The sequence below is a fragment of the Leuresthes tenuis genome, unplaced genomic scaffold (genome assembly GCF_036924035.1).
Source record: "Leuresthes tenuis unplaced genomic scaffold, fLeuTen1.0.hap1 SCAF_1, whole genome shotgun sequence".
Lineage (NCBI taxonomy): Eukaryota > Metazoa > Chordata > Actinopteri > Atheriniformes > Atherinopsidae > Leuresthes > Leuresthes tenuis.
Window position 1 is genome coordinate 10,093,720 of NW_027325355.1, and position 15,525 is coordinate 10,109,244.

Genomic DNA, 15,525 nt, shown 5'->3' on the forward strand with positions numbered 1-15,525 from the left:
GTGATCAGACGTTGCAACAAAAGACATGCAGGTGGTAGAGAGAAGAGAAAAAGCTTACAGCACCTGGTATTCCCAAGTAGTCTCCCATTCAAGTACTAACCCGGCCAAACCCTGCTTGGCTTTCTGGATCAGACGAGGTCGGGCATGTTCAGGGTGGTGTGGCCGTAAGCAACAATGTCGTTCACAAATGTGCATTATATAGGTACTGGAATCATACAGTTCCTCAATGTAACCAGATAATTGCCGAGAAAGGCTAACTTGTAGTGGGCACATCTTCATCACTGATGTGATTATTATCTGTAGTTGAAACTGAGACTCTCAGATCACTTCGTGTCTGCCAACAATGCAGCAGCAGCAGCTGAAGATGACCAACTTCCTCATGTGTCACAGGGCGATCAGACGTTGCAACAAAAGACATGCAGGTGGTAGAGAGAAGAGAAAAAAGCTTACAGCACCTGGTATTCCCAAGCAGTCTCCCATCCAAGTACTAACCAGGCCCAACCCTGCTTGGCTTCCGAGATCAGACGAGGTCGGGCATATTCAGGGTGGTGTGGCCGTAAGCAACAATATCTGTGAACAATGTGCATTATATAGGTACTGGAATCATACGGTTACTCTATGTAACCAGATAATTGCAGAGAAAGGCTTATATGTAGTGGGCACATCTTCATCCCTGATGTGATTATTACCTGCAGTTGAAATTGAGACTCTTAGATCACTTCGTGTCTGCCAACAAAGCAGCAGCAGCTGAAGATGACCAACTTCCTCATGTGTCACAGGGTGATCAGACGTTGCAACAAAAGACAAGCAGGTGGTAGAGAGAAGAGAAAAAGCTTACAGCACCTAGTATTCCCAAGCAGTCTCCGATCCAAGTACTAACCAGGCTCAACCCTGCTTGGCTTCCGAGATCAGACGAGGTCGGGCATATTCAGGGTGGTGTGGCCGTAAGCAACAATATCTGTGAACAATGTGCATTATATAGGTACTGGAATCATACGGTTACTCCATGTAACCAGATAATTGCCGAGAAAGGCTAACTTGTAGTGGGCACATCTTCATCCCTGATGTGATTATTACCTACAGTTGAAACTGAGACTCTCAGATCACTTCGTGTCTGCCAACAAAGCAGCAGCAGCTGAAGATGACCAACTTCCTCATGTGTCACAGGGTGATCAGACGTTGCAACAAAAGACATGCAGGTGGTAGAGAGAAGAGAAAAAGCTTACAGCACCTAGTATTCCCAAGCAGTCTCCCATCCAAGTACTAACCAGGCCCAACCCTTCTTGGCTTCCGAGATCAGACGAGGTCGGGTATATTCAGGGTGGTGTGGCCGTAAGCAACAATGTCTGTGAACAATGTGCATTATATAGGTACTGGAATCATACAGTTCCTCGATGTAACCAGATAATTGCCGAGAAAGGCTAACTTGTAGTGGGCACATCTTCATCCCTGATGTGATTATTATCTGCAGTTGAAACTTAGAATCTCAGATCACTTCGTGTATGCCAACAAAGCAGCAGCAGCTGAAGATGACCAACTTCCTCATGTGTCACAGGGTGATCAGACGTTGCAACAAAAGAAATGCAGGTGGTAGAGAGAAGAGAAAAAGCTTACAGCACCTGGTATTCCCAAGTAGTCTCCCGTCCAAGTACTAACCAGGCCCAACCCTGCTTGGCTTCCGAGATCAGACGAGGTCGGGCATATTCAGGGTGGTGTGGCCGTAAGCAACAATATCTGTGAACAATGTGCATTATATAGGTAATGGAATCATACGGTTACTCTATGTAACCAGATAATTGCAGAGAAAGGCTGATATGTAGTGGGCACATCTTCATCCCTGATGTGATTATTATCTGCAGTTGAAACTGAGAATCTCAGATCACTTCGTGTCTGCCAACAAAGCAGCAGCAGCTGAAGATGACCAACTTCCTCATGTGTCACAGGGTGATCAGACGTTGCAACAAAAGACATGCAGGTGGTAGAGAGAAGAGAAAAAGTTTACAGCACCTGGTATTCCCAAGCGGTCTCCCGTCCAAGTACTAACCAGGCCCAACCCTGCTTGGCTTCCGAGATCAGACGAGGTCGGGCATGTTCAGGGTGGTGTGGCCGTAAGCAACAATGTCTGTCACAAATGTGCATTATATAGGTACTGGAATCATACTGTTCCTCTATGTAACCAGATAATTGCCGAGAAAGGCTAACTTGTAGTGGGCACATCTTCATCCCTGATGTGATTATTATCTGTAGTTGAAACTGAGAATCTCAGATCACTTCGTGTCTGCCAACAAAGCAGCAGCAGCTGAAGATGACCAACTTCCTCATGTGTCACAGGGTGATCAGACGTCTCAACAAAAGACATGCAGGTGGTAGAGAGAAGAGAAAAAGCTTACAGCACCTGGTATTCCCAAGCGGTCTCCCGTCCAAGTACTAACCAGGCCCAATCCTGCTTGGCTTCCGAGATCAGACGAGGTCGGGCATGTTCAGGGTGGTGTGGCCGTAAGCAACAATGTCACTCAGAAATGTGCATTATATAGGTACTGGAATCATACAGTTCCTCGATGTAACCAGATAATTGCCGAGAAAGGCTAACTTGTAGTGGGCACATCTTCATCCCTGATGTGATTATTATCTGCAGTTGAAACTTAGAATCTCAGATCACTTCGTGTCTGCCAACAAAGCAGCAGCAGCTGAAGATGACCAACTTCCTCATGTGTCACAGGGTGATCAGACGTTGCAACAAAAGAAATGCAGGTGGTAGAGAGAAGAGAAAAAGCTTACAGCACCTGGTATTCCCAAGTAGTCTCCCGTCCAAGTACTAACCAGGCCCAACCCTGCTTGGCTTCCGAGATAAGACGAGGTCGGGCATATTCAGGGTGGTGTGGCCGTAAGCAACAATGTCTGTGACAAATGTGCATTATATAGGTACTGGACTCATACAGTTCCTCTATGTAACCAGATAATTGCCGAGAAAGGCTAACTTGTAGTTGGCACATCTTCTTCCCTCATGTGATTATTATCTGCAGTTGAAACTGAGAATCTCAGATCACTTCGTGTCTGCCAACAAAGCAGCAGCAGCTGAAGATGACCAACTTCCTCATGTGTCACAGGGTGATCAGACGTCTCAACAAAAGACATGCAGGTGGTAGAGAGAAGAGAAAAAGCTTACAGCACCTGGTATTCCCAAGCAGTCTCCCATCCAAGTACTAACCAGGCCCAACCCTGCTTGGCTTCCGAGATCAGACGAGGTCGGGCATATTCAGGGTGGTGTGGCCGTAAGCCACAATATCTGTGAACAATGTGCATTATATAGGTACTGGAATCATACGGTTCCTCGATGTAACCAGATAATTGCCGAGAAAGGCTAACTTGTAGTGGGCACATCTTCATCCCTGATGTGATTATTATCTGTAGTTGAAACTGAGACTCTCAGATCACTTCTTGTCTGCCAACAATGCAGCAGCAGCTGAAGATGACCAACTTCCTCATGTGTCACAGGGTGATCAGACGTTGCAACAAAAGACAAGCAGGTGGTAGAGAGAAGAGAAAAAGCTTACAGCACCTGGTATTCCCAAGTAGTCTCCCATTCAAGTACTAACCAGGCCCAACCCTGCTTGGCTTCCTGGATCAGACTAGGTCAGGTATATTCAGTGTGGTATGGCCGTAAGCAACAATATCTGTGAACAATGTGCATTATATAGGTACTGGAATCATACGGTTCCTCTATGTAACCAGATAATTGCAGAGAAAGGCTAACTTGTAGTGGGCACATCTTCTTCCCTGACGTGATTATTATCTGTAGTTGAAACTGAGAATCTCAGATCACTTCGTGTCTGCCAACAAAGCAGCAGCAGCTGAAGATGACCAACTTCCTCATGTGTCACAGGGTGATCAGACGTCTCAACAAAAGACATGCAGGTGGTAGAGAGAAGACAAAAAGCTTACAGCACCTGGTATTCCCAAGGGGTCTCCCGTCCAAGTACTAACCAGGCCCAACCCTGCTTGGCTTCCGAGATCAGACGAGGTCGGGCATATTCAGGGTGGTGTGGCCGTAAGCAACAATATCTGTGAACAATGTGCATTATATAGGTACTGGAATCATACGGTTACTCTATGTAACCAGATAATTGCAGAGAAAGGCTGATATGTAGTGGGCACATCTTCATCCCTGATGTGATTATTACCTGCAGTTGAAACTGAGACTCTTAGATCACTTCGTGTCTGCCAACAAAGCAGCAGCAGCAGCTGAAGATGACCAACTTCCTCATGTGTCACAGGGTGATCAGACGTTGCAACAAAAGACATGCAGGTGGTAGAGAGAAGAGAAAAAGCTTACAGCACCTGGTACTCCCAAGCGGTCTCCCATCCAAGTACTAACCAGGCCCAACCCTGCTTGGCTTCCGAGATCAGACGAGGCCGGGCATATTCAGGGTGGTGTGGCCGTAAGCAACAATATCTGTGAACAATGTGCATTATATAGGTACTGGAATCATACGGTTCCTCTATGTAACCAGATAATTGCAGAGAAAGGCTAACTTGTAGTGGGCACATCTTCTTCCCTGACGTGATTATTATCTGCAGTTGAAACTGAGAATCTCAGATCACTTCGTGTCTGCCAACAAAGCAGCAGCAGCTGAAGATGACCAACTTCCTCATGTGTCACAGGGTGATCAGACGTTGCAACAAAAGACATGCGGGTGGTAGAGAGAAGAGAAAAAGCTTACAGCACCTGGTATTCCCAAGTAGTCTCCCATTCAAGTACTAACCCGGCCAAACCCTGCTTGGCTTTCTGGATCAGACGAGGTCGGGCATGTTCAGGGTGGTGTGGCCGTAAGCAACAATGTCGTTCACAAATGTGCATTATATAGGTACTGGAATCATACAGTTCCTCAATGTAACCAGATAATTGCCGAGAAAGGCTAACTTGTAGTGGGCACATCTTCATCACTGATGTGATTATTATCTGTAGTTGAAACTGAGACTCTCAGATCACTTCGTGTCTGCCAACAATGCAGCAGCAGCAGCTGAAGATGACCAACTTCCTCATGTGTCACAGGGCGATCAGACGTTGCAACAAAAGACATGCAGGTGGTAGAGAGAAGAGAAAAAAGCTTACAGCACCTGGTATTCCCAAGCAGTCTCCCATCCAAGTACTAACCAGGCCCAACCCTGCTTGGCTTCCGAGATCAGACGAGGTCGGGCATATTCAGGGTGGTGTGGCCGTAAGCAACAATATCTGTGAACAATGTGCATTATATAGGTACTGGAATCATACGGTTACTCTATGTAACCAGATAATTGCAGAGAAAGGCTTATATGTAGTGGGCACATCTTCATCCCTGATGTGATTATTACCTGCAGTTGAAATTGAGACTCTTAGATCACTTCGTGTCTGCCAACAAAGCAGCAGCAGCTGAAGATGACCAACTTCCTCATGTGTCACAGGGTGATCAGACGTTGCAACAAAAGACAAGCAGGTGGTAGAGAGAAGAGAAAAAGCTTACAGCACCTAGTATTCCCAAGCAGTCTCCGATCCAAGTACTAACCAGGCTCAACCCTGCTTGGCTTCCGAGATCAGACGAGGTCGGGCATATTCAGGGTGGTGTGGCTGTAAGCAACAATATCTGTGAACAATGTGCATTATATAGGTACTGGAATCATACGGTTACTCTATGTAACCAGATAATTGCCGAGAAAGGCTGATATGTAGTGGGCACATCTTCATCCCTGATGTGATTATTACCTGCAGTTGAAACTGAGACTCTCAGATCACTTCGTGTCTGCCAACAAAGCAGCAGCAGCTGAAGATGACCAACTTCCTCATGTGTCACAAGGTGATCAGACGTTGCAACAAAAGACATGCAGGTGGTAGAGAGAAGAGAAAAAGCTTACAGCACCTGGTATTCCCAAGCAGTCTCCCATCCAAGTACTAACCAGGCCCAACCCTGCTTGGCTTCCGAGATCAGACGAGGTCGGGCATATTCAGGGTGGTGTGGCCGTAAGCAACAATATCTGTGAACAATGTGCATTATATAGGTACTGGAATCATACGGTTACTCCATGTAACCAGATAATTGCCGAGAAAGGCTAACTTGTAGTGGGCACATCTTCATCCCTGATGTGATTATTACCTGCAGTTGAAACTGAGACTCTCAGATCACTTCGTGTCTGCCAACAAAGCAGCAGCAGCTGAAGATGACCAACTTCCTCATGTGTCACAGGGTGATCAGACGTTGCAACAAAAGACATGCAGGTGGTAGAGAGAAGAGAAAAAGCTTACAGCACCTAGTATTCCCAAGCAGTCTCCCATCCAAGTACTAACCAGGCCCAACCCTTCTTGGCTTCCGAGATCAGACGAGGTCAGGTATATTCAGGGTGGTGTGGCCGTAAGCAACAATGTCTGTGAACAATGTGCATTATATAGGTACTGGAATCATACAGTTCCTCGATGTAACCAGATAATTGCCGAGAAAGGCTAACTTGTAGTGGGCACATCTTCATCCCTGATGTGATTATTATCTGCAGTTGAAACTTAGAATCTCAGATCACTTCGTGTCTGCCAACAAAGCAGCAGCAGCTGAAGATGACCAACTTCCTCATGTGTCACAGGGTGATCAGACGTTGCAACAAAAGAAATGCAGGTGGTAGAGAGAAGAGAAAAAGCTTACAGCACCTGGTATTCCCAAGTAGTCTCCCGTCCAAGTACTAACCAGGCCCAACCCTGCTTGGCTTCCGAGATCAGACGAGGTCGGGCATATTCAGGGTGGTGTGGCCGTAAGCAACAATATCTGTGAACAATGTGCATTATATAGGTAATGGAATCATACGGTTACTCTATGTAACCAGATAATTGCCGAGAAAGGCTGATATGTAGTGGGCACATCTTCATCCCTGATGTGATTATTATCTGCAGTTGAAACTGAGAATCTCAGATCACTTCGTGTCTGCCAACAAAGCAGCAGCAGCTGAAGATGACCAACTTCCTCATGTGTCACAGGGTGATCAGACGTCTCAACAAAAGACATGCAGGTGGTAGAGAGAAGAGAAAAAGCTTACAGCACCTGGTATTCCCAAGCGGTCTCCCGTCCAAGTACTAACCAGGCCCAATCCTGCTTGGCTTCCGAGATCAGACGAGGTCGGGCATATTCAGGGTGGTGTGGCCGTAAGCAACAATGTCAGTCAGAAATGTGCATTATATAGGTACTGGAATCATACAGTTCCTCGATGTAACCAGATAATTGCCGAGAAAGGCTAACTTGTAGTGGGCACATCTTCATCCCTGATGTGATTATTATCTGCAGTTGAAACTTAGAATCTCAGATCACTTCGTGTCTGCCAACAAAGCAGCAGCAGCTGAAGATGACCAACTTCCTCATGTGTCACAGGGTGATCAGACGTTGCAACAAAAGAAATGCAGGTGGTAGAGAGAAGAGAAAAAGCTTACAGCACCTGGTATTCCCAAGTAGTCTCCCGTCCAAGTACTAACCAGGCCCAACCCTGCTTGGCTTCCGAGATCAGACGAGGTCGGGCATATTCAGGGTGGTGTGGCCGTAAGCAACAATATCTGTGAACAATGTGCATTATATAGGTACTGGAATCATACGGTTACTCTATGTAACCAGATAATTGCCGAGAAAGGCTAATTTGTAGTTGGCACATCTTCTTCCCTCATGTGATTATTATCTGCAGTTGAAACTGAGAATCTCAGATCACTTCGTGTCTGCCAACAAAGCAGCAGCAGCTGAAGATGACCAACTTCCTCATGTGTCACAGGGTGATCAGACGTTGCAACAAAAGAAATGCAGGTGGTAGAGAGAAGAGAAAAAGCTTACAGCACCTGGTATTCCCAAGTAGTCTCCCGTCCAAGTACTAACCAGGCCCAACCCTGCTTGGCTTCCGAGATCAGACAAGGTCGGGCATATTCAGGGTGGTGTGGCCGTAAGCAACAATATCTGTGACAAATGTGCATTACATAGGTACTGGAATCATACAGTTCCTCGATGTAACCAGATAATTTTCGAGAAAGGCTAACTTGTAGTGGGCACATCTTCTTCCCTGACGTGATTATTACCTGCAGTTGAAACTGAGAATCTCAGATCACTTCGTGTCTGCCAACAAAGCGGCAGCAGCTGAAGATGACCAACTTCCTCATGTGTCACAGGGTGATCAGACGTCTCAACAAAAGACATGCAGGTGGTAGAGAGAAGAGAAAAAGCTTACAGCACCTGGTATTCCCAAGCGGTCTCCCGTCCAAGTACTAACCAGGCCCAATCCTGCTTGGCTTCCGAGATCAGACGAGGTCGGGCATATTCAGGGTGGTGTGGCCGTAAGCAACAATGTCAGTCAGAAATGTGCATTATATAGGTACTGGAATCATACAGTTCCTCGATGTAACCAGATAATTGCCGAGAAAGGCTAACTTGTAGTGGGCACATCTTCATCCCTGATGTGATTATTATCTGCAGTTGAAACTTAGAATCTCAGAACACTTCGTGTCTGCCAACAAAGCAGCAGCAGCTGAAGATGACCAACTTCCTCATGTGTCACAGGGTGATCAGACGTTGCAACAAAAGAAATGCAGGTGGTAGAGAGAAGAGAAAAAGCTTACAGTACCTGGTATTCCCAAGCGGTCTCCCATCCAAGTACTAACCAGGCCCAACCCTGCTTGGCTTCCGAGATCAGACGAGGTCGGGCATGTTCAGGGTGGTGTGGCCGTAAGCAACAATGTCTGTGACAAATGTGCATTATATAGGTACTGGAATCATACAGTTCCTCTATGTAACCAGATAATTGCCGAGAAAGGCTAACTTGTAGTTGGCACATCTTCTTCCCTCATGTGATTATTATCTGCAGTTGAAACTGAGAATCTCAGATCACTTCGTGTCTGCCAACAAAGCAGCAGCAGCTGAAGATGACCAACTTCCTCATGTGTCACAGGGTGATCAGACGTCTCAACAAAAGACATGCAGGTGGTAGAGAGAAGACAAAAAGCTTACAGCACCTGGTATTCCCAAGCAGTCTCCCATCCAAGTACTAACCAGGCCCAACCCTGCTTGGCTTCCGAGATCAGACGAGGTCGGGCATATTCAGGGTGGTGTGGCCGTAAGCAACAATATCTGTGAACAATGTGCATTATATAGGTACTGGAATCATACGGTTCCTCGATGTAACCAGATAATTGCCGAGAAAGGCTAACTTGTAGTGGGCACATCTTCATCCCTGATGTGATTATTATCTGTAGTTGAAACTGAGACTCTCAGATCACTTCTTGTCTGCCAACAATGCAGCAGCAGCTGAAGATGACCAACTTCCTCATGTGTCACAGGGTGATCAGACGTTGCAACAAAAGACATGCAGGTGGTAGAGAGAAGAGAAAAAGCTTACAGCACCTGGTATTCCCAAGTAGTCTCCCATTCAAGTACTAACCAGGCCCAACCCTGCTTGGCTTCCTGGATCAGACTAGGTCACGTATATTCAGGGTGGTATGGCCGTAAGCAACAATATCTGTGAACAATGTGCATTATATAGGTACTGGAATCATACGGTTCCTCTATGTAACCAGATAATTGCAGAGAAAGGCTAACTTGTAGTGGGCACATCTTCTTCCCTGACGTGATTATTATCTGCAGTTGAAACTGAGAATCTCAGATCACTTCGTGTCTGCCAACAAAGCAGCAGCAGCTGAAGATGACCAACTTCCTCATGTGTCACAGGGTGATCAGACGTCTCAACAAAAGACATGCAGGTGGTAGAGAGAAGACAAAAAGCTTACAGCACCTGGTATTCCCAAGCAGTCTCCCATCCAAGTACTAACCAGGCCCAACCCTGCTTGGCTTCCGAGATCAGACGAGGTCGGGCATATTCAGGGTGGTGTGGCCGTAAGCAACAATATCTGTGAACAATGTGCATTATATAGGTACTGGAATCATACGGTTACTCTATGTAACCAGATAATTGCCGAGAAAGGCTAACTTGTAGTGGGCACATCTTCATCCCTGATGTGATTATTACCTGCAGTTGAAACTGAGACTCTCAGATCACTTCTTGTCTGCCAACAATGCAGCAGCAGCTGAAGATGACCAACTTCCTCATGTGTCACAGGGTGATCAGACGTTGCAACAAAAGACATGCAGGTGGTAGAGAGAAGAGAAAAAGCTTACAGCACCTGGTATTCCCAAGTAGTCTCCCATTCAAGTACTAACCAGGCCCAACCCTGCTTGGCTTCCTGGATCAGACTAGGTCACGTATATTCAGGGTGGTATGGCCGTAAGCAACAATATCTGTGAACAATGTGCATTATATAGGTACTGGAATCATACGGTTCCTCTATGTAACCAGATAATTGCAGAGAAAGGCTAACTTGTAGTGGGCACATCTTCTTCCCTGACGTGATTATTATCTGCAGTTGAAACTGAGAATCTCAGATCACTTCGTGTCTGCCAACAAAGCAGCAGCAGCTGAAGATGACCAACTTCCTCATGTGTCACAGGGTGATCAGACGTCTCAACAAAAGACATGCAGGTGGTAGAGAGAAGAGAAAAAGCTTACAGCACCTGGTATTCCCAAGGGGTCTCCCGTCCAAGTACTAACCAGGCCCAACCCTGCTTGGCTTCCGAGATCAGACGAGGTCGGGCATATTCAGGGTGGTGTGGCCGTAAGCAACAATATCTGTGAACAATGTGCATTATATAGGTACTGGAATCATACGGTTACTCTATGTAACCAGATAATTGCAGAGAAAGGCTGATATGTAGTGGGCACATCTTCATCCCTGATGTGATTATTACCTGCAGTTGAAACTGAGACTCTTAGATCACTTCGTGTCTGCCAACAAAGCAGCAGCAGCTGAAGATGACCAACTTCCTCATGTGTCACAGGGTGATCAGACGTCTCAACAAAAGACATGCAGGTGGTAGAGAGAAGAGAAAAAGCTTACAGCACCTGGTATTCCCAAGGGGTCTCCCGTCCAAGTACTAACCAGGCCCAACCCTGCTTGGCTTCCGAGATCAGACGAGGTCGGGCATATTCAGGGTGGTGTGGCCGTAAGCCACAATATCTGTGAACAATGTGCATTATATAGGTACTGGAATCATACGGTTCCTCGATGTAACCAGATAATTGCAGAGAAAGGCTAACTTGTAGTGGGCACATCTTCATCCCTGATGTGATTATTATCTGTAGTTGAAACTGAGACTCTCAGATCACTTCTTGTCTGCCAACAATGCAGCAGCAGCTGAAGATGACCAACTTCCTCATGTGTCACAGGGTGATCAGACGTTGCAACAAAAGACAAGCAGGTGGTAGAGAGAAGAGAAAAAGCTTACAGCACCTGGTATTCCCAAGTAGTCTCCCATTCAAGTACTAACCAGGCCCAACCCTGCTTGGCTTCCTGGATCAGACTAGGTCAGGTATATTCAGGGTGGTATGGCCGTAAGCAACAATATCTGTGAACAATGTGCATTATATAGGTACTGGAATCATACGGTTCCTCTATGTAACCAGATAATTGCAGAGAAAGGCTAACTTGTAGTGGGCACATCTTCTTCCCTGACGTGATTATTATCTGTAGTTGAAACTGAGAATCTCAGATCACTTCGTGTCTGCCAACAAAGCAGCAGCAGCTGAAGATGACCAACTTCCTCATGTGTCACAGGGTGATCAGACGTCTCAACAAAAGACATGCAGGTGGTAGAGAGAAGACAAAAAGCTTACAGCACCTGGTATTCCCAAGGGGTCTCCCGTCCAAGTACTAACCAGGCCCAACCCTGCTTGGCTTCCGAGATCAGACGAGGTCGGGCATATTCAGGGTGGTGTGGCCGTAAGCAACAATATCTGTGAACAATGTGCATTATATAGGTACTGGAATCATACGGTTACTCTATGTAACCAGATAATTGCAGAGAAAGGCTGATATGTAGTGGGCACATCTTCATCCCTGATGTGATTATTACCTGCAGTTGAAACTGAGACTCTTAGATCACTTCGTGTCTGCCAACAAAGCAGCAGCAGCAGCTGAAGATGACCAACTTCCTCATGTGTCACAGGGTGATCAGACGTTGCAACAAAAGACATGCAGGTGGTAGAGAGAAGAGAAAAACCTTACAGCACCTGGTACTCCCAAGCGGTCTCCCATCCAAGTACTAACCAGGCCCAACCCTGCTTGGCTTCCGAGATCAGACGAGGCCGGGAATATTCAGGGTGGTGTGGCCGTAAGCAACAATATCTGTGAACAATGTGCATTATATAGGTACTGGAATCATACGGTTCCTCTATGTAACCAGATAATTGCAGAGAAAGGCTAACTTGTAGTGGGCACATCTTCTTCCCTGACGTGATTATTATCTGCAGTTGAAACTGAGAATCTCAGATCACTTCGTGTCTGCCAACAAAGCAGCAGCAGCTGAAGATGACCAACTTCCTCATGTGTCACAGGGTGATCAGACGTTGCAACAAAAGAAATGCAGGTGGTAGAGAGAAGAGAAAAAGCTTACAGCACCTGGTATTCCCAAGTAGTCTCCCATTCAAGTACTAACCCGGCCAAACCCTGCTTGGCTTTCTGGATCAGACGAGGTCGGGCATGTTCAGGGTGGTGTGGCCGTAAGCAACAATGTCGTTCACAAATGTGCATTATATAGGTACTGGAATCATACAGTTCCTCAATGTAACCAGATAATTGCCGAGAAAGGCTAACTTGTAGTGGGCACATCTTCATCACTGATGTGATTATTATCTGTAGTTGAAACTGAGACTCTCAGATCACTTCGTGTCTGCCAACAATGCAGCAGCAGCAGCTGAAGATGACCAACTTCCTCATGTGTCACAGGGCGATCAGACGTTGCAACAAAAGACATGCAGGTGGTAGAGAGAAGAGAAAAAAGCTTACAGCACCTGGTATTCCCAAGCAGTCTCCCATCCAAGTACTAACCAGGCCCAACCCTGCTTGGCTTCCGAGATCAGACGAGGTCGGGCATATTCAGGGTGGTGTGGCCGTAAGCAACAATATCTGTGAACAATGTGCATTATATAGGTACTGGAATCATACGGTTACTCTATGTAACCAGATAATTGCAGAGAAAGGCTTATATGTAGTGGGCACATCTTCATCCCTGATGTGATTATTACCTGCAGTTGAAATTGAGACTCTTAGATCACTTCGTGTCTGCCAACAAAGCAGCAGCAGCTGAAGATGACCAACTTCCTCATGTGTCACAGGGTGATCAGACGTTGCAACAAAAGACAAGCAGGTGGTAGAGAGAAGAGAAAAAGCTTACAGCACCTAGTATTCCCAAGCAGTCTCCGATCCAAGTACTAACCAGGCTCAACCCTGCTTGGCTTCCGAGATCAGACGAGGTCGGGCATATTCAGGGTGGTGTGGCTGTAAGCAACAATATCTGTGAACAATGTGCATTATATAGGTACTGGAATCATACGGTTACTCTATGTAACCAGATAATTGCCGAGAAAGGCTGATATGTAGTGGGCACATCTTCATCCCTGATGTGATTATTACCTGCAGTTGAAACTGAGACTCTCAGATCACTTCGTGTCTGCCAACAAAGCAGCAGCAGCTGAAGATGACCAACTTCCTCATGTGTCACAAGGTGATCAGACGTTGCAACAAAAGACATGCAGGTGGTAGAGAGAAGAGAAAAAGCTTACAGCACCTGGTATTCCCAAGCAGTCTCCCATCCAAGTACTAACCAGGCCCAACCCTGCTTGGCTTCCGAGATCAGACGAGGTCGGGCATATTCAGGGTGGTGTGGCCGTAAGCAACAATATCTGTGAACAATGTGCATTATATAGGTACTGGAATCATACGGTTACTCCATGTAACCAGATAATTGCCGAGAAAGGCTAACTTGTAGTGGGCACATCTTCATCCCTGATGTGATTATTACCTGCAGTTGAAACTGAGACTCTCAGATCACTTCGTGTCTGCCAACAAAGCAGCAGCAGCTGAAGATGACCAACTTCCTCATGTGTCACAGGGTGATCAGACGTTGCAACAAAAGACATGCAGGTGGTAGAGAGAAGAGAAAAAGCTTACAGCACCTAGTATTCCCAAGCAGTCTCCCATCCAAGTACTAACCAGGCCCAACCCTTCTTGGCTTCCGAGATCAGACGAGGTCGGGTATATTCAGGGTGGTGTGGCCGTAAGCAACAATGTCTGTGAACAATGTGCATTATATAGGTACTGGAATCATACAGTTCCTCGATGTAACCAGATAATTGCCGAGAAAGGCTAACTTGTAGTGGGCACATCTTCATCCCTGATGTGATTATTATCTGCAGTTGAAACTTAGAATCTCAGATCACTTCGTGTCTGCCAACAAAGCAGCAGCAGCTGAAGATGACCAACTTCCTCATGTGTCACAGGGTGATCAGACGTTGCAACAAAAGAAATGCAGGTGGTAGAGAGAAGAGAAAAAGCTTACAGCACCTGGTATTCCCAAGTAGTCTCCCGTCCAAGTACTAACCAGGCCCAACCCTGCTTGGCTTCCGAGATCAGACGAGGTCGGGCATATTCAGGGTGGTGTGGCCGTAAGCAACAATATCTGTGAACAATGTGCATTATATAGGTAATGGAATCATACGGTTACTCTATGTAACCAGATAATTGCCGAGAAAGGCTGATATGTAGTGGGCACATCTTCATCCCTGATGTGATTATTATCTGCAGTTGAAACTGAGAATCTCAGATCACTTCGTGTCTGCCAACAAAGCAGCAGCAGCTGAAGATGACCAACTTCCTCATGTGTCACAGGGTGATCAGAAGTTGCAACAAAAGACATGCAGGTGGTAGAGAGAAGAAAAAAAGTTTACAGCACCTGGTATTCCCAAGCGGTCTCCCGTCCAAGTACTAACCAGGCCCAACCCTGCTTGGCTTCCGAGATCAGACGAGGTCGGGCATGTTCAGGGTGGTGTGGCCGTAAGCAACAATGTCTGTCACAAATGTGCATTATATAGGTACTGGAATCATACTGTTCCTCTATGTAACCAGATAATTGCCGAGAAAGGCTAACTTGTAGTGGGCACATCTTCATCCCTGATGTGATTATTATCTGTAGTTGAAACTGAGAATCTCAGATCACTTCGTGTCTGCCAACAAAGCAGCAGCAGCTGAAGATGACCAACTTCCTCATGTGTCACAGGGTGATCAGACGTCTCAACAAAAGACATGCAGGTGGTAGAGAGAAGAGAAAAAGCTTACAGCACCTGGTATTCCCAAGCGGTCTCCCGTCCAAGTACTAACCAGGCCCAATCCTGCTTGGCTTCCGAGATCAGACGAGGTCGGGCATGTTCAGGGTGGTGTGGCCGTAAGCAACAATGTCACTCAGAAATGTGCATTATATAGGTACTGGAATCATACAGTTCCTCGATGTAACCAGATAATTGCCGAGAAAGGCTAACTTGTAGTGGGCACATCTTCATCCCTGATGTGATTATTATCTGCAGTTGAAACTTAGAATCTCAGATCACTTCGTGTCTGCCAACAAAGCAGCAGCAGCTGAAGATGACCAACTTCCT

The 15,525-nt window shown here is 46.3% G+C and overlaps 27 non-coding genes and 13 pseudogenes across 27 annotated transcripts; all 40 read right to left on the reverse strand.

The window, feature by feature from the left end:
• Positions 1 to 51: 51 nt before the first annotated feature.
• Positions 52 to 170, reverse strand: LOC140294723 (5S ribosomal RNA; annotated as a pseudogene).
• Positions 171 to 443: 273 nt separating this feature from the next.
• On the reverse strand, positions 444 to 562 carry LOC140312391 (5S ribosomal RNA). The gene has a single exon (XR_011916955.1). It is a non-coding gene; the product is annotated as a 5S ribosomal RNA (ribosomal RNA).
• Positions 563 to 831: 269 nt separating this feature from the next.
• Positions 832 to 950, reverse strand: LOC140316385 (5S ribosomal RNA; annotated as a pseudogene).
• A 269-nt stretch (positions 951 to 1,219) lies between these two features.
• On the reverse strand, positions 1,220 to 1,338 carry LOC140298726 (5S ribosomal RNA). The gene has a single exon (XR_011914346.1). It is a non-coding gene; the product is annotated as a 5S ribosomal RNA (ribosomal RNA).
• A 269-nt stretch (positions 1,339 to 1,607) lies between these two features.
• Positions 1,608 to 1,726, reverse strand: LOC140297114 (5S ribosomal RNA). Its single transcript, XR_011913030.1, has one exon. It is a non-coding gene; the product is annotated as a 5S ribosomal RNA (ribosomal RNA).
• Positions 1,727 to 1,995: 269 nt separating this feature from the next.
• Positions 1,996 to 2,114, reverse strand: LOC140297754 (5S ribosomal RNA). Its single transcript, XR_011913462.1, has one exon. It is a non-coding gene; the product is annotated as a 5S ribosomal RNA (ribosomal RNA).
• Positions 2,115 to 2,383: 269 nt separating this feature from the next.
• On the reverse strand, positions 2,384 to 2,502 carry LOC140298178 (5S ribosomal RNA). The gene has a single exon (XR_011913849.1). It is a non-coding gene; the product is annotated as a 5S ribosomal RNA (ribosomal RNA).
• A 269-nt stretch (positions 2,503 to 2,771) lies between these two features.
• LOC140306573 (5S ribosomal RNA) lies at positions 2,772 to 2,890 on the reverse strand (annotated as a pseudogene).
• Positions 2,891 to 3,159: 269 nt separating this feature from the next.
• LOC140312455 (5S ribosomal RNA) lies at positions 3,160 to 3,278 on the reverse strand. The gene has a single exon (XR_011916960.1). It is a non-coding gene; the product is annotated as a 5S ribosomal RNA (ribosomal RNA).
• Positions 3,279 to 3,547: 269 nt separating this feature from the next.
• LOC140291463 (5S ribosomal RNA) lies at positions 3,548 to 3,666 on the reverse strand (annotated as a pseudogene).
• Positions 3,667 to 3,935: 269 nt separating this feature from the next.
• Positions 3,936 to 4,054, reverse strand: LOC140316313 (5S ribosomal RNA). The gene has a single exon (XR_011917324.1). It is a non-coding gene; the product is annotated as a 5S ribosomal RNA (ribosomal RNA).
• Positions 4,055 to 4,326: 272 nt separating this feature from the next.
• LOC140290481 (5S ribosomal RNA) lies at positions 4,327 to 4,445 on the reverse strand. The gene has a single exon (XR_011912359.1). It is a non-coding gene; the product is annotated as a 5S ribosomal RNA (ribosomal RNA).
• A 269-nt stretch (positions 4,446 to 4,714) lies between these two features.
• Positions 4,715 to 4,833, reverse strand: LOC140294724 (5S ribosomal RNA; annotated as a pseudogene).
• A 273-nt stretch (positions 4,834 to 5,106) lies between these two features.
• LOC140312538 (5S ribosomal RNA) lies at positions 5,107 to 5,225 on the reverse strand. Its single transcript, XR_011916983.1, has one exon. It is a non-coding gene; the product is annotated as a 5S ribosomal RNA (ribosomal RNA).
• A 269-nt stretch (positions 5,226 to 5,494) lies between these two features.
• LOC140319207 (5S ribosomal RNA) lies at positions 5,495 to 5,613 on the reverse strand (annotated as a pseudogene).
• A 269-nt stretch (positions 5,614 to 5,882) lies between these two features.
• LOC140312621 (5S ribosomal RNA) lies at positions 5,883 to 6,001 on the reverse strand. The gene has a single exon (XR_011916989.1). It is a non-coding gene; the product is annotated as a 5S ribosomal RNA (ribosomal RNA).
• Positions 6,002 to 6,270: 269 nt separating this feature from the next.
• Positions 6,271 to 6,389, reverse strand: LOC140300417 (5S ribosomal RNA; annotated as a pseudogene).
• Positions 6,390 to 6,658: 269 nt separating this feature from the next.
• On the reverse strand, positions 6,659 to 6,777 carry LOC140297126 (5S ribosomal RNA). Its single transcript, XR_011913031.1, has one exon. It is a non-coding gene; the product is annotated as a 5S ribosomal RNA (ribosomal RNA).
• A 269-nt stretch (positions 6,778 to 7,046) lies between these two features.
• On the reverse strand, positions 7,047 to 7,165 carry LOC140298045 (5S ribosomal RNA). Its single transcript, XR_011913727.1, has one exon. It is a non-coding gene; the product is annotated as a 5S ribosomal RNA (ribosomal RNA).
• Positions 7,166 to 7,434: 269 nt separating this feature from the next.
• On the reverse strand, positions 7,435 to 7,553 carry LOC140297138 (5S ribosomal RNA). The gene has a single exon (XR_011913032.1). It is a non-coding gene; the product is annotated as a 5S ribosomal RNA (ribosomal RNA).
• A 269-nt stretch (positions 7,554 to 7,822) lies between these two features.
• On the reverse strand, positions 7,823 to 7,941 carry LOC140299579 (5S ribosomal RNA; annotated as a pseudogene).
• Positions 7,942 to 8,210: 269 nt separating this feature from the next.
• LOC140298046 (5S ribosomal RNA) lies at positions 8,211 to 8,329 on the reverse strand. Its single transcript, XR_011913728.1, has one exon. It is a non-coding gene; the product is annotated as a 5S ribosomal RNA (ribosomal RNA).
• Positions 8,330 to 8,598: 269 nt separating this feature from the next.
• LOC140307081 (5S ribosomal RNA) lies at positions 8,599 to 8,717 on the reverse strand. Its single transcript, XR_011915794.1, has one exon. It is a non-coding gene; the product is annotated as a 5S ribosomal RNA (ribosomal RNA).
• A 269-nt stretch (positions 8,718 to 8,986) lies between these two features.
• LOC140312691 (5S ribosomal RNA) lies at positions 8,987 to 9,105 on the reverse strand. Its single transcript, XR_011916997.1, has one exon. It is a non-coding gene; the product is annotated as a 5S ribosomal RNA (ribosomal RNA).
• A 269-nt stretch (positions 9,106 to 9,374) lies between these two features.
• On the reverse strand, positions 9,375 to 9,493 carry LOC140291731 (5S ribosomal RNA; annotated as a pseudogene).
• Positions 9,494 to 9,762: 269 nt separating this feature from the next.
• LOC140312754 (5S ribosomal RNA) lies at positions 9,763 to 9,881 on the reverse strand. Its single transcript, XR_011917000.1, has one exon. It is a non-coding gene; the product is annotated as a 5S ribosomal RNA (ribosomal RNA).
• A 269-nt stretch (positions 9,882 to 10,150) lies between these two features.
• On the reverse strand, positions 10,151 to 10,269 carry LOC140291733 (5S ribosomal RNA; annotated as a pseudogene).
• A 269-nt stretch (positions 10,270 to 10,538) lies between these two features.
• On the reverse strand, positions 10,539 to 10,657 carry LOC140316379 (5S ribosomal RNA). The gene has a single exon (XR_011917329.1). It is a non-coding gene; the product is annotated as a 5S ribosomal RNA (ribosomal RNA).
• A 269-nt stretch (positions 10,658 to 10,926) lies between these two features.
• On the reverse strand, positions 10,927 to 11,045 carry LOC140316441 (5S ribosomal RNA). Its single transcript, XR_011917330.1, has one exon. It is a non-coding gene; the product is annotated as a 5S ribosomal RNA (ribosomal RNA).
• Positions 11,046 to 11,314: 269 nt separating this feature from the next.
• LOC140280189 (5S ribosomal RNA) lies at positions 11,315 to 11,433 on the reverse strand (annotated as a pseudogene).
• A 269-nt stretch (positions 11,434 to 11,702) lies between these two features.
• LOC140316505 (5S ribosomal RNA) lies at positions 11,703 to 11,821 on the reverse strand. Its single transcript, XR_011917331.1, has one exon. It is a non-coding gene; the product is annotated as a 5S ribosomal RNA (ribosomal RNA).
• Positions 11,822 to 12,093: 272 nt separating this feature from the next.
• On the reverse strand, positions 12,094 to 12,212 carry LOC140298608 (5S ribosomal RNA). Its single transcript, XR_011914239.1, has one exon. It is a non-coding gene; the product is annotated as a 5S ribosomal RNA (ribosomal RNA).
• Positions 12,213 to 12,481: 269 nt separating this feature from the next.
• Positions 12,482 to 12,600, reverse strand: LOC140294725 (5S ribosomal RNA; annotated as a pseudogene).
• Positions 12,601 to 12,873: 273 nt separating this feature from the next.
• LOC140312819 (5S ribosomal RNA) lies at positions 12,874 to 12,992 on the reverse strand. The gene has a single exon (XR_011917004.1). It is a non-coding gene; the product is annotated as a 5S ribosomal RNA (ribosomal RNA).
• A 269-nt stretch (positions 12,993 to 13,261) lies between these two features.
• On the reverse strand, positions 13,262 to 13,380 carry LOC140319215 (5S ribosomal RNA; annotated as a pseudogene).
• A 269-nt stretch (positions 13,381 to 13,649) lies between these two features.
• LOC140312871 (5S ribosomal RNA) lies at positions 13,650 to 13,768 on the reverse strand. The gene has a single exon (XR_011917008.1). It is a non-coding gene; the product is annotated as a 5S ribosomal RNA (ribosomal RNA).
• Positions 13,769 to 14,037: 269 nt separating this feature from the next.
• LOC140298727 (5S ribosomal RNA) lies at positions 14,038 to 14,156 on the reverse strand. Its single transcript, XR_011914347.1, has one exon. It is a non-coding gene; the product is annotated as a 5S ribosomal RNA (ribosomal RNA).
• A 269-nt stretch (positions 14,157 to 14,425) lies between these two features.
• Positions 14,426 to 14,544, reverse strand: LOC140297150 (5S ribosomal RNA). Its single transcript, XR_011913033.1, has one exon. It is a non-coding gene; the product is annotated as a 5S ribosomal RNA (ribosomal RNA).
• A 269-nt stretch (positions 14,545 to 14,813) lies between these two features.
• LOC140297755 (5S ribosomal RNA) lies at positions 14,814 to 14,932 on the reverse strand. Its single transcript, XR_011913463.1, has one exon. It is a non-coding gene; the product is annotated as a 5S ribosomal RNA (ribosomal RNA).
• A 269-nt stretch (positions 14,933 to 15,201) lies between these two features.
• LOC140298179 (5S ribosomal RNA) lies at positions 15,202 to 15,320 on the reverse strand. The gene has a single exon (XR_011913850.1). It is a non-coding gene; the product is annotated as a 5S ribosomal RNA (ribosomal RNA).
• Between the last annotated feature and the right edge of the window lie 205 nt (positions 15,321 to 15,525).